The sequence below is a fragment of the Nelusetta ayraudi genome, unplaced genomic scaffold, assembly GCF_046127955.1.
Source record: "Nelusetta ayraudi isolate G7.1 ecotype Tasmania unplaced genomic scaffold, CSIRO-AGI_Nayr_v1 ptg000060l, whole genome shotgun sequence".
Taxonomy (NCBI): Eukaryota; Metazoa; Chordata; class Actinopteri; order Tetraodontiformes; family Monacanthidae; genus Nelusetta; species Nelusetta ayraudi.
The window spans coordinates 2646768-2658854 of record NW_027466110.1 but is presented as its reverse complement, the minus strand read 5'-3'; the positions used below and the strand labels follow the sequence as shown (position 1 = coordinate 2658854).

Genomic DNA, 12087 nt, shown 5'->3' with positions numbered 1-12087 from the left:
CCTGCCGTCGAGAAAAAACAGTTATGCAACTGCATCTTCTCCCCGACTCTCCTTCAACGACGCCGGGGCTGATTTGACCTGGTTCAGTGGAACCAATGATTGGCCAGTGGAAGACGAAGACAACGGAAAATGCCAGCTTGTTTCTATTGGTACGTGGTCATATATAACCGGACGCCATTGACCGTTGTTGTGCGAACTTCATGATGCCATGCTATTGGCTAATGAGAGAAGGACTGGACAGAAGGGAAGGTGCAACACAACAATGAGGCTCATCCTTAAAAATCAATGAAAACAGCACAACTTTGCATCTAATGTTAATTCCCTTTCTTTTGTTTCAGTGATCCCGAACGTCAATTGCACTCATTTGCATTTCTTCAAGAAGCACCATTGACTTTCATTTGAAAAGGTGCGTCGATGAACCTTTGAATGGATTGAAATACGTTTTGCCCCCCTTTCAAAAGGCCCGACGGCATTGGAATCAATGCGAAGGCGCAACAGTTGGGGGGTTTAATTGGCGTCACCTACAGGTTGCTGCCTGCCAGGCCTCCTCTAAAAGGAGGAGCCGCATTACTATGCAGCAGATGCTGCGGGCCGGCTGATCGCTGCCGTGCTGACTGCAGCGAAATGAGGGGAGGCTATTGACTCGGCCTGGCTGCTCACCAGGGAAAGAAAAGGAAGCCACTTCCAATCCCAAAAACACATTTTGTGATTTGAGACCTGGAGGAGCAGTCGGCTGCATTACGCTATCGGCATCGCTGACATTGGGAAAAACATACAAGAAGCTTTTACATGTCGCTACAACACAAGTTATTTCAAGACTTTTCATTGGTGTGTATGCACCATGGATGTATTATAAGAACTGGACTGGCAATATGGCGACGGGTCAATTCTTTTCCCCCAGTGGCCACTTGAGGTACTGTAGCAAAAACCTCCCATGGGCCCAAAAAGTGTTTTTCCCATAGACCACAATACAAAAATAAACGCCTTTAAAACGGCTGACAGGACAACAGTGACCTGAAACGTGATTCATAACAAATCTTTCTATTGTAGATTTTTCAGTTTTAAAAAAATGATTGGGCTGCCATCTTGGAGTCTGGGGGTCTGGTTTGCACGCAGGCGGGAATCAGCTCCGGGAAGAGCTAAAGCTCGCGGCACCAATGCCGATTTTGTGTTTCTCGCAGACGAGGCCGAGCCGCCGTGGGGGCCCCATGGCTCGGTGAGGCTCCAGTTAAAGCAGAGAGCCCACTTCTGCCAACAGCCTTCATTTCATCCCGATGCTAATGAGCTGTGACAGGCACTCAGCGCACCGGGGTTAGGTTACCCCGTTTGTCTGAGAGTCGAGTCTGGTTTGGGAGTGTGCGAGTCTGAGCTATTAATGAGGCGATGTTAGGGAGGGCGTGGCAGCCCTTCACCGTCACCCCATGGCGGGTCAGCCTGACAAATATGCACACACACACCGAGAACTTACTCAGTAGCAGCTCAGACGTTACTCAAGAAGCATGGTTACGATGTCAGTACGTTTTTTTTTTTGTTGTTTTTTTTTAACATATTGACAACAGCATTTACTGGAGCATCACCACTGGTCTGATCTGAGTCTGACTTCATATAATGCAGGTGTGGCTGCAGAGTGAGCTACCGACAAGACACCGAAGCTTTGCAGAGCTCAAAGCTTTGCAGACAACGCTTTGGAAAAAGACGGACGAGTGAATTTTCACAGGCCTGCTTTCTGAACATCTCCAGCCTCACTTTCACACTCGCCAAACTCATCTCCAGAGCAGCTGTCTCACATCTGTCCTGTGACAGACTGAGAGTGAATTCCAGTAACAAAAAAAAATGACTTAGAAATAGCAAAGCTTTGTACGGAACTCAACAAGACCTGCAAAAAGAGAACTGGATGAAGATCTCACTTCCTGTTGTTTCCTTTGATGGTGATATTTAGAACCTCGCGTTTGCCAAAGAAAAGCTGACAACAGATAAGGACAAAAGTCTTTTAACCAACATGACATTCCTGCCAACCATACTTTCAAATGTCACTTTTTTGAATGAAGAGGTGCAGAAAACCTAGAACATCACACAGCTTTTCCAGGTGTTATAAATAAGACTGATACATCTTTACTGGCAGAGATAGTCTTCCTCATTGTCTCACTTCTTCTACTCTGCCAAAGTTAACTTGAATCCATGGATCATTGTGGCTGTTTCCCATTTTGTGTTTAATCTTGAGACAGGAACCACTAACGGCCGACAGTATCAAGGCCCTGTTGCAACCAAGTAGACAGATTGCTTATATTGGCAGAAACCAGCAGAGCAGAACTAATCCGAATGAGTCTCCGGTGTGCATTTGAAAACAGTGAAACTGGTGTGAAACTACAATAATGAGCCATAAGCTAAAGAAAAATGATGTAAAGGGGAACAAAACAGAAACGTCCGCAACCAGGTTCCCATTTTCCAAAACCACCGGAATTGAACTACCCTCACGATCACACGTTTCATATTTTTCAAACTTCAGGATGCTGGCTGCTCGCTGCAACTTCATAAAAAGTCAGATGTGGCAGCAGATCCTTCAAGGGCCCAATTTAACCTCTCATTAGCCCGTTTGAGTCAAATATAGATAGCTGGCTCAAAGCCCACTGACTCACCCACCCAACCTTCCAGGTGGTCTGGAGCCAAGTGGCCCTCACAGCACAGCTGGCCGCAGAAGCAAACACGCAGCAAATGTCAAGGGCCAGTTTCAGTCGCCGGTCACCGTGACGAGTACGTGCTCAGGGATTTAGACCTTTGCGTTTCCACGACCGCTGCAGCCAGATGGAAAATTTTTGGGCCAATAACCGTGTGAAGATTTACGGATGGCCAGAAGAGTTTTCTGTTGTTCTAAAGAGTTAAAAAGAAATAAAAATTAGAAGCTTTAAAAGTAGTACGCGCTCAGTTTCCCCTTGTTGCCATCCCTCGAAATTCTCCACCATCATTGAAAAATTGGATTTAAGACAAAAAAAAACAAAAAAGGTTGAAAACTATTATTCAAAAAGATCCGAACAGATGCGATGGGACGTCTTCTAAGCCTCCAGGAATTATGTTTGACGTATCCATCTGGTAAAGACACTCTGGAAAGCATCTGGAATGAGGAGGTATAACTTGGCTGGGTGGAACCTTCTGTCTGTCACATTGAAACGACCCGATCAGACTATTACTGGCTAGCAACACAGTGTTCTACAAAACGTTTTTTGTGCCAATGCAGGTCTGGAGTTTCTCTTTCATGCCTTTTCATATTATCTTATTCCATCCAGCTCTGACAAACCTGCTGTTATTTGGCCCAGTCCATGCTAATCTCTCTATCAACAGCTTTTGTTTACCACTCACAGCAGCATCATCATTTCAGCCACCGCCTCTTGTTCTTGTACCCCGCCCGCCGCTTCTTTAGCCAGAAACAAAGCAGACTGATGATGGAATCAACTCAAAATTTTAAACCCAATTAATAAACCGATGGCTTTGGGAGACCAACGACATGGAGGAGATTGATTTCAGAGGTCGAGTGATTTGGGAAAAGTCAACAAAAAGGTTGGAGAGTGATACATCTAAAGCTAAATCATCATCATTCAGGGATCCAAACCTCTCCCCATCTTCTTATTGGCCAAACCCGCACAAACCAGCAGCATTTGATCCAAATCATCAACAGCCTCGGCAGAGCAACATGGCACAAGGGAGAAAATAAACTAACCAGAACCATCTCAGTTCATTTCAGTCTTTGGCGAACACCCAGTCTGCATCCGTCGTCTCATAGCCACTAATTTATGACTCATGTTTAATATCCAAGGCCCTCTTTTGAAAAAACGAGATTGCGACCATAGCTCGGCGTGCCACAACAAGAAAACCATCCGACTGCGTTAGTTATTGATGACGACTCGTGGCAAACATTTGCAACTTGCTCAACGCTGGAAATGAGAGAATTTTCCCTCCCTCCCTCGCCTTACGGTGGATGTGTGTCGTGTCGTGTTGTGTTTTTTTTTGTTTTTTTTACTGAGGCATTTGTGCAGCTTTAATGAGGTCAGAACGCGGCGTGCCTGCCTCTCTCGGAGGTTTTAAACCGCCTACCTCTGTTTACACACACAGAGCTGCGACGACGACAGCACACGCTGCACAACTGCAGTCGCATTCCGCCGTCTTCCTCCTCCTGTCATTTAACCTGCAGGGACGTGAAGGAGCCCCGCGGCCCAGACACACGAGACTCCAAATTTGTCACGGCGCCGAGCGACGGACGCCTAAACTGGCGATGGGCTGCCCTCCCCACCCCAAAAAAACAAAACAAAATATTGAGCCGTCCGCCCCTCATTAGCCCCGGCATGGCTCTGTAATCCTCGGGCCTTCTTGGAGGGGCACAGGTGTCCTCTGTCTGTCCCCAGATTAGCTGTGTAATCCCCGGGACCCCCTGCTCTGGCTCAGCAGCCTCCTCCATCGAGAGGGCAGCGTCGTGTGTTTGTGAAGCTGTTCGCTGGAGCGGCCGCTTCAAATGTCTCCGGCCTCGCGCGCGCGTGTGTGCACACTCCGGCACATTCCAGCGGAATTCCTCCCGTTGACTTTCCTATAACAACCCCCCTCATAAAGCCACATTTCACGGATCCCGTGGAATTCTGTCTTTTTTTTCTTTTCAAAAGAGCAACGAGCTAATTGTACTCTTGTAGGACCGGGATGTACCCTAGCAGAACTTCTCAATGAAAAATCATTACTGTGACTTAGATATCCTTGTTTAAAGCAATGTTTTTCAACATTTTTTGAGCCATGGCGCACTTATTACGTGGCTTACTCATGGCACACCACCAACCAAAAATACTATAAAATGACACTTTCTAGCCTCATAATGACAATATAGTCTTTTCATTTATTTATTCTCACTCCGTGTGAAACGTGGGCCTGTTTAGATGCACACAAAGCTGATATCCTGGGAGGAAAATAGGCTTAAATTCCTTTTAAAGCACTTTTTACTTTTTAAAGACCAATTATTTGAAATTCGATAATTTTTCAAGGCACACTTGATATTATCTCACGGTACAATAGTGTGCCACGGCACAGGGGTTGAACACTGGTTTAAAGTGACACTTCTAAATGGCGCAACCCAATGTTTGCGGCTGACAAGGCGACCGCCGATGCTTCTGAATGCGAGTGGCATCAAACAACAATTACAAAACTATCGCGGTTGCATTTCGTTTGTTACCGCGTTACACGTCCAAACTAGTTTGCCGGAGGGAACGCACACCTGACAAACATGGTTGTGCACGGTGAATGCAGCTAACCGCCAAACTCCGCTACAGATGATCTTGGAAATGTCACACGTCCCAATTTGTACAGGTTAAATGCTCCAACTGGGCACTCTTCAACTCATCAAGCGGGAATCAGTTGTTGTAAAAGCATCAACTTGTGCCCTCACTGTTAATAAAGTCCTGCATCGTGTGCACTATACTGCACTCACAGCGTATAGCGTGAAAAAGCTAAAGCCAGCAGTGATGTACCGCAGCTGCAAAATGAAATGGAATCACATTCTGTTCCTCTGGTTCAGATTTGCGTCTACGCATCTCATGGGAAGCCATGAAATACATTCTACAAAAAAAAAGAAAAAGAGAGAGACTGGCAAGGTTCCATTTCGTTCCATCGTGGGCAAAATACCCCCCAAGACAAAACGGTTTTCACGCTGGACATCATCCAACGAGCTGTAACATTATAGAGATGAACTGCAGCAGCAGGAAGTTGCCCAAATAAAACAAGCAACTAAAAAAGAGAGGGGGTGGGAAGAGAAAGAAACACCATCACAAAGGAGGAGTTCTCGCCAGGCCAGATGTTGCGAGGTTGCGAAAGTGTCTGGGCCGAGGTGGAGCCCGTGTTCTCGTTCGGAGGAACAAAGAATACACATTAGAGGCCATGTTTATCTCCGAGGCAAACAACAGCTGAGTGGCATGTAAAGGCAGCGGGGGCGAAAACGTGTCTCATAAAAGTTTTAAGGAACCACCTCCAGAGCTCAGAGTTCGGCAGCCGCCGCCACCGCCGCAGTAAAACTTTTATCCCTGAAGTTTGCTGTGGGACGAACGTGAGCTCACAGGAACCAGGCCGACTAATTCGACGAGGCGGCTAAGTATCTAATCCTCGCCGAGCTTTTAATCTGTTTTCTGTTCACGGCAACATCCTGTGTCACATTCGGGCACACTCGCTCGTCAGTGATGCGGCAAAATCCGAGCTCGAGCCCGTTTAGACAATTTCAGGTTCATATTTGTTCGCTCGGGTGTTTTTTTTTTTTAGCATCCAGAAGCCAACATTTGGCTAGCATTGCAGCATTGTCCATTCCTTTTAGGAATTATTGTATGACATCACATAATCTGATGAAGTCCTGACTCAACACCCTGGAATTGTTTTCGGCCGCGTGCCGTCTTGCAATGTCACTTAAATGTGACACAAACTTAAGAAGTCGCCTCCAGTCTCTGTCCTAAACGTGAACATCCGCACTCAGCGCTGTGCTTTCATTTTGTTTTTGTGTCGATATGGAAACTATCTGGCAGGCGCCCGCTGGTGTTTGGAGATATCAAATTATTACACAAGGTCGGCCTCTTTTTCGGCTGATCTCAGCTTCTGGATGGCTTTTGGTAGCCCTGCGGAAAACATCTGACTAAGCTTTAAGCAAAGACAAAAAAAAAAAAATCTTTGATTAATTATTTGAAAATGAAAACAGTCGTAAACTTGAACAAAGTACTCCCGTCAACGTTACGTTGCCAAACATCTGAAAACGCCATCAATGTCACAGTCACTTGAAATGGGAATGAAACTGGTGGCCGTGGATTTTGACGGAGTGGACAAAAAGCTCTTATGCGTAAATAAACTGTCTTAAAACAAGAGAAATTCATTGAACCTGATTCAGTTTCATTATGATTCACTGGCCCGTTATCAAAGCCTTTATCTCAAAAGTAAAACTTTATGATTAGATAATTCAAAATTGCGTTACAACTCATGGCGGCCTTCCTTCTTAAGTCCTCAGCAGCTGAAAATGTTGACAGGAGGACAGGAGGGAGCTTCAGGTGTCCATAAATCTCAAGATCCTCCAAGTAATAAACATATTTCAGAAGAACAATTTTGTCAGGTCCCCTCTCCGACCTTTAACCGGCACGGATAAATGAGTGATTGCTCGGCCTAACCCTTCAGCAGTCCGCGCCGCTGTGGCCTTTACGTGGGGGGTCCAGGTGGAGAGGCGCATCCTGCGCATCAAGAAAGCCTGGAACAACAGACCGAAGCTGTGATGGGGCCTCCAACAAACTCTGGCGCTCAAGTGCATTGAAAAGCGGCGGCGGCACCGCCACCTCCCTTTGGGGCCCTGCAGATGTTCATTCTGGCAAGTCGTTACCCCGGCGAAACCTGCCTTTTCACCACAGTGGCGGCTTCAAAAGCAACACATGTCACATGAGAAGGAAAGTAGCGGCCGCGAGAGAGGCCTAAAAAAGACAGGAGGCTACTTTCAAGCTCCTTCAACGACCGATTTACAACAGTAGTAGCTAAGAAAGCGACAACCGCGTACTTTTCCGCTTACAGAGGAGATATTGTGCCAGTCTGTGAAAAGGCCAAAAGCATAGAAAACTGAGAAAACTGGTGCAAAGAGCTAAAAAAATGTCAGCTGACCGAGCATGAGTCCTCATCTGCGTGTCACCCTCACAAAGTCGGTGTTTAGGCCCTCCAACAGATGGAACCGTGATGAGTCAGCTATTCAGCTTAGAGGTAAACTGTAAACATACTATAAGGGTTTAAAAAAAAAAGCCATTGACTAGAAGATTAAGCCGTCTCCATAGTCACAATATAGAACTAACTTGTCACGGTGACACAAAGATTAGAATGTTATGGCTCCTGACAAGGCTCAACACCATCAACAAGTTCGAAACTGATCCTGATTCTAAACACTAAGCCGGGGCCGTCTCTGCTTTATTAGCACAGCACCAGCAGCTTTGGAAACCACAAAGCACTTCTCCACACACAGAGCAGCCAACCCTCGGCTCTCCACAGTTGCCCTGGGACCGATCTTTACAGACTGTGATAGACATAAAAGAGCCTCGACAAGCCATTTCCAAACTGCACCGTGGCTCTTACGCAGAAGAAGTCATTCTTCTGCAAGTATGAGGGGAAGCCTTCGACGTCTGCACACTCCAAAATGCGTCAAAGCAAATAAACGCTCCGCGGTTGGCAGCTCTTTTTCCACAAAGAGTCATTTTGACTTGCTCTCATCTTCAGCACTGGAACAAACTTTGGTCTAACTTTGGGGTCTCTGTGTTCCTTGCTTAGTCAGTGTTTCTACCACTTTATTTCCCATACAGGGCAGCAATGCAGGAGGCCGGACCAATTCGGAAGGTGTCAGATGTCAAAACCAAACAAAGAGGAACAACAACACCGATTGAATCTCTTCTGGGTTTTTTAAACTCTGCACTCAGCCAGGCGACCTGTTCCCACATAATCAGCTGATCGTCTGCCAGCCGGGCAAGGATTCCCCCTCCGGGCTCCCATTTGGAGATGTGAGCAGCGCATCACAGTTCACTAGCACAGCACTTTGCTTCCCCTCCGAGAGAGAGGCTGCCGAGGCCAGCGACACTGGCTGCCGGATCCGATCGCTCCCCAAGCATTTCATGCTCGACTCCGTCACGGCTAATTGGTGGGTAGGCGTGCTGGGGCTCTGATGGGGCAGAAAAAAACTACACAGAGCACATACACACACATACACACTCCCGTATGCAAGCATGTGCGCACACATGCACATGTTTGGGTGTGTGCAGTGGCCTCTCAACAGCCTGCTGGTTCTGGGTCCAGTGCCAGGCTCCGTCTTGGGCTCTCCACGGAATAAAGAGCAACTCTGTTTCCCCCCGGGGCTCCAGCGCGGGATCGAGCCACAGTGCGCCCTCTGCTACGCAGACAATAGCAATTGTTCCGCCTCTTAATGAAGAAGAGTCGACACGGAGGGCGAGCTGAGTCACTTCCTGGCCCATGTATAGCAGTGGCAAGGACGGGAGGAGGTCCATACGAGCGCACGAGCTGACAGACCTTCCGTACGGTGACGCTATCCAGGTTGCTCATTTTGAAACGTTATGCTCTCAAACTAAGAGAAGTATCCCACAATATTTTGGTGAGGTGTCTCACCCACAGCGGGATTTGATATGCAGGCACCCAGCATGAGCCAAGCCAAGTAAGGATTTTGGAATAAGGCATCATATTTTTCATATTCATCATCATTTTCATATTCAAACCATTGTGCGATGAGCGCGCATTCCCTGCGGGGAGGCATTTGCATGGCTTTTGTCTTTTCCGTTCCCATATACACGAACATTCGATCATCTGTCAACCACCTGGGCATTTGAATATATATTCGCGGAAATAAAAGAATTACAGCGAGAATATAATTATGCCAAGAAAAGTCCAAAAATGAAACTTTCAAAAATGGTGCAGAACTAATTTTGTTTTCCTCTGGAGAATTAGACCACTGACTTTGGGCAATTTTAAGACTACCAAAAAAAGAAGGAAAAGAATAGAAAAGGATCAACTAAAGTACACTGTTACTCAGAGTAAAATGACCAAAATGCTCCAATGTTCCCCAAACAGTCGAGTGCTTTTCTTTGCAACCTTGTTGAATGTTTACTCTGCCACGGGTGATTGCAGGCGTCATTGTCATTCGACTGCTAGTTTCAACAAAGTTAACATTTAGCTAGAATGCAGCTCAAGTAGTTCCCCACTCACGAGTTAAGTGTGATGAATTCTACGAAAAAGGTAGCGTAGGGACAGAGAGAAACCGCAGAGAATGCGGTTCTCTGCAGAAAACGGCAGCTACATCACACACATCGCTTTTATTTTGCAAAAAAAATGTAATGGCAACACAGCTACTTTGACCAATTGGACTGGAGTTAAACGTGAGGGCTGCTCATGTGATTAATCCAGGGGGTAGATTTCAGGTGCAGGGCCTCTGAGCACAAAGAACACCAGCTCGTGAGCCTCAGCAACCTATAAACAAAGCAGCTTAGGCGTAATCTGGGCAGGCTATCGGGAAGCGCGGGCCCCGCAACCACAGATTAACCTGCACTCCGCCATATGGCTTTTCAAATGAGTCATGAATCTTTGCCTTTACCTCCGGGACAGAGGTTGGATGTCCAGCACACTCAAGGCCACTCAAAGCGACTGTGTCCTGGACTTGGGAGTTGGGGGTGGGAAGGGTGGTACAATCTAATTTGAAGCCAATGACGTGGTTGGCTGAGGCAGAAGAGCCGACATGAGGCTGGAGCTGAATTCCACTTATCCTGAGTCGCTTTCCTGCGGTCCAGCAGAAAGCATATAGACGGCAGCGGTAGCTAGATTTGACTTACAGAGATTGATTGTAGCCATTTCACAAGCTTTTAACCACCATCCATTTATAGAGCAAGAGACAAAATTGCTACTTGGAAAGCTTCACTTGTCCCTTTTTATTTTTTTGGAGTCGCCTTAATGACAATTTTTGGTTCATTAAGTAATGGGTTCAGAACAAATTGATCTCAAAAGACATTGATATGGTCATCTATAAAGTGGATTCACTGCGATAACCCCACTGTGCTGTACAAGTACTAACGTCAAGCGAGACGCCACAGCACCCAAGCTAATTATCATGTGCAACCCTTTTACCTCTGCCCGCAGTGTCACACAAATGCATTGGCGACCACAAGAGAAAAGAAGGCTTGTAAACATGCTCAACAGAGGGACTACAAAGCCGTTTTCTCCAAATATCGTATATGGGAAAAAGTAATTCCCACAAAACAGTGCATCACAAGAGCCTTTCAACATCTCTCCGGTTATTTACCGAGGTGAAGTGTTTTTTAAATACATTTCCTCTTTTATAAATACAGAACTGTCAAACCTGGCGTGAATTTCAGCTGACCCTGAAAGCTGTTTAGTTTTCCCATTTTCTCACCGTTGCCAGGTCAACAGCCAGTAAGCACATTTGTGTAATATCACAAAGTGCAAACATGATAAAAACGTCTGCGCTGTCCTTACTAAGAGACGTTCATCGAACAAACCAAACTCAAGGTCCAAGAACACGGTATCCAGAAGCTTCCAACCTTCTGTCGATAACGTCCCGTCTAGTCAACCAAATTCTTGGGGGCGGGTAGGGAGGGGGCACTATTTCTTCAACAACAACAAAAAATCCTGACTGGGTAAGTTGATTTTTTAAGGTAAATTAAAAAGCGTACCATCTCCACAAAACTTCGATTGAGCCACATTCAGGGCTGGGATTTCCCACATTAGTAATTTTATCCACACTGACAAATAAATAAATGCCTCTGGTACCAGAAATTCGTGTAACGCTTTTTTTTTTCTCTGCTTTTAATTAAAAAAAAAAAAAGGGGGGACTTCTAACTTTAAATGTTACCATTGTAACACTATAAAGCATGAACATTTGCAAATGTATCCTTCACAAAAATGCAAAGTGAAATACAATTTATAGATAAATACTTTATTTCATATGAATGGCACCATGACTGGTGGGACTTTGAGCCGTGTCAACATTTAAAGGAAACATTTTTAATTCAGACACCAGACATTTATATACCCCTGAGGTGCGTGAAATTATCCTTGACGATGAATCGGAACCATGGAAACATCTGCCTCCAAGGTTCTGGAATTTTAGTAATCTGAACGATTGGCACTTTAATGTGGTTGCTTTAATGTGGTTGCAACAAAGGCGTGAACATCCCAACTGTTGATCAACACACACAAGCACATTAATCAAACAACTATAGAGTATCTAAAAATGAATCAATACATAAAGCAAATTAAATCAAAGTAAATGAAGACACGCCCCTAGTGCTGACTTGGTTGCACTGGGATGCCGCGACTGAGTCACGACGAGGTATCAGCCTAATCAGCCGTTATCGACCGTGAAGTCAGGTGCTCAGAGTCACACAGTGCCACTCACTTGGTCGATCGTCATCAGAAGAAAGTCACACAAACGCTGTAATTAACACCTAGCTCTGCGATAACAGCCCAAAGTTTTTGTAATGCTGCAGAGCTTCGATCCAGCCAAGAGATGAGGCGTCATGCTGACAGCAGCGAAAGAGGTCA

The 12087-nt window shown here is 45.9% G+C and overlaps 1 protein-coding gene across 5 annotated transcripts in view; it reads right to left on the bottom strand.

The window, feature by feature from the left end:
• fmnl2a (formin-like 2a) overlaps positions 1–12087 on the bottom strand; it is a 49676-nt gene that overhangs the window by 35071 nt on the left and 2518 nt on the right. The gene's annotated exons all lie outside the window — the stretch shown is intronic.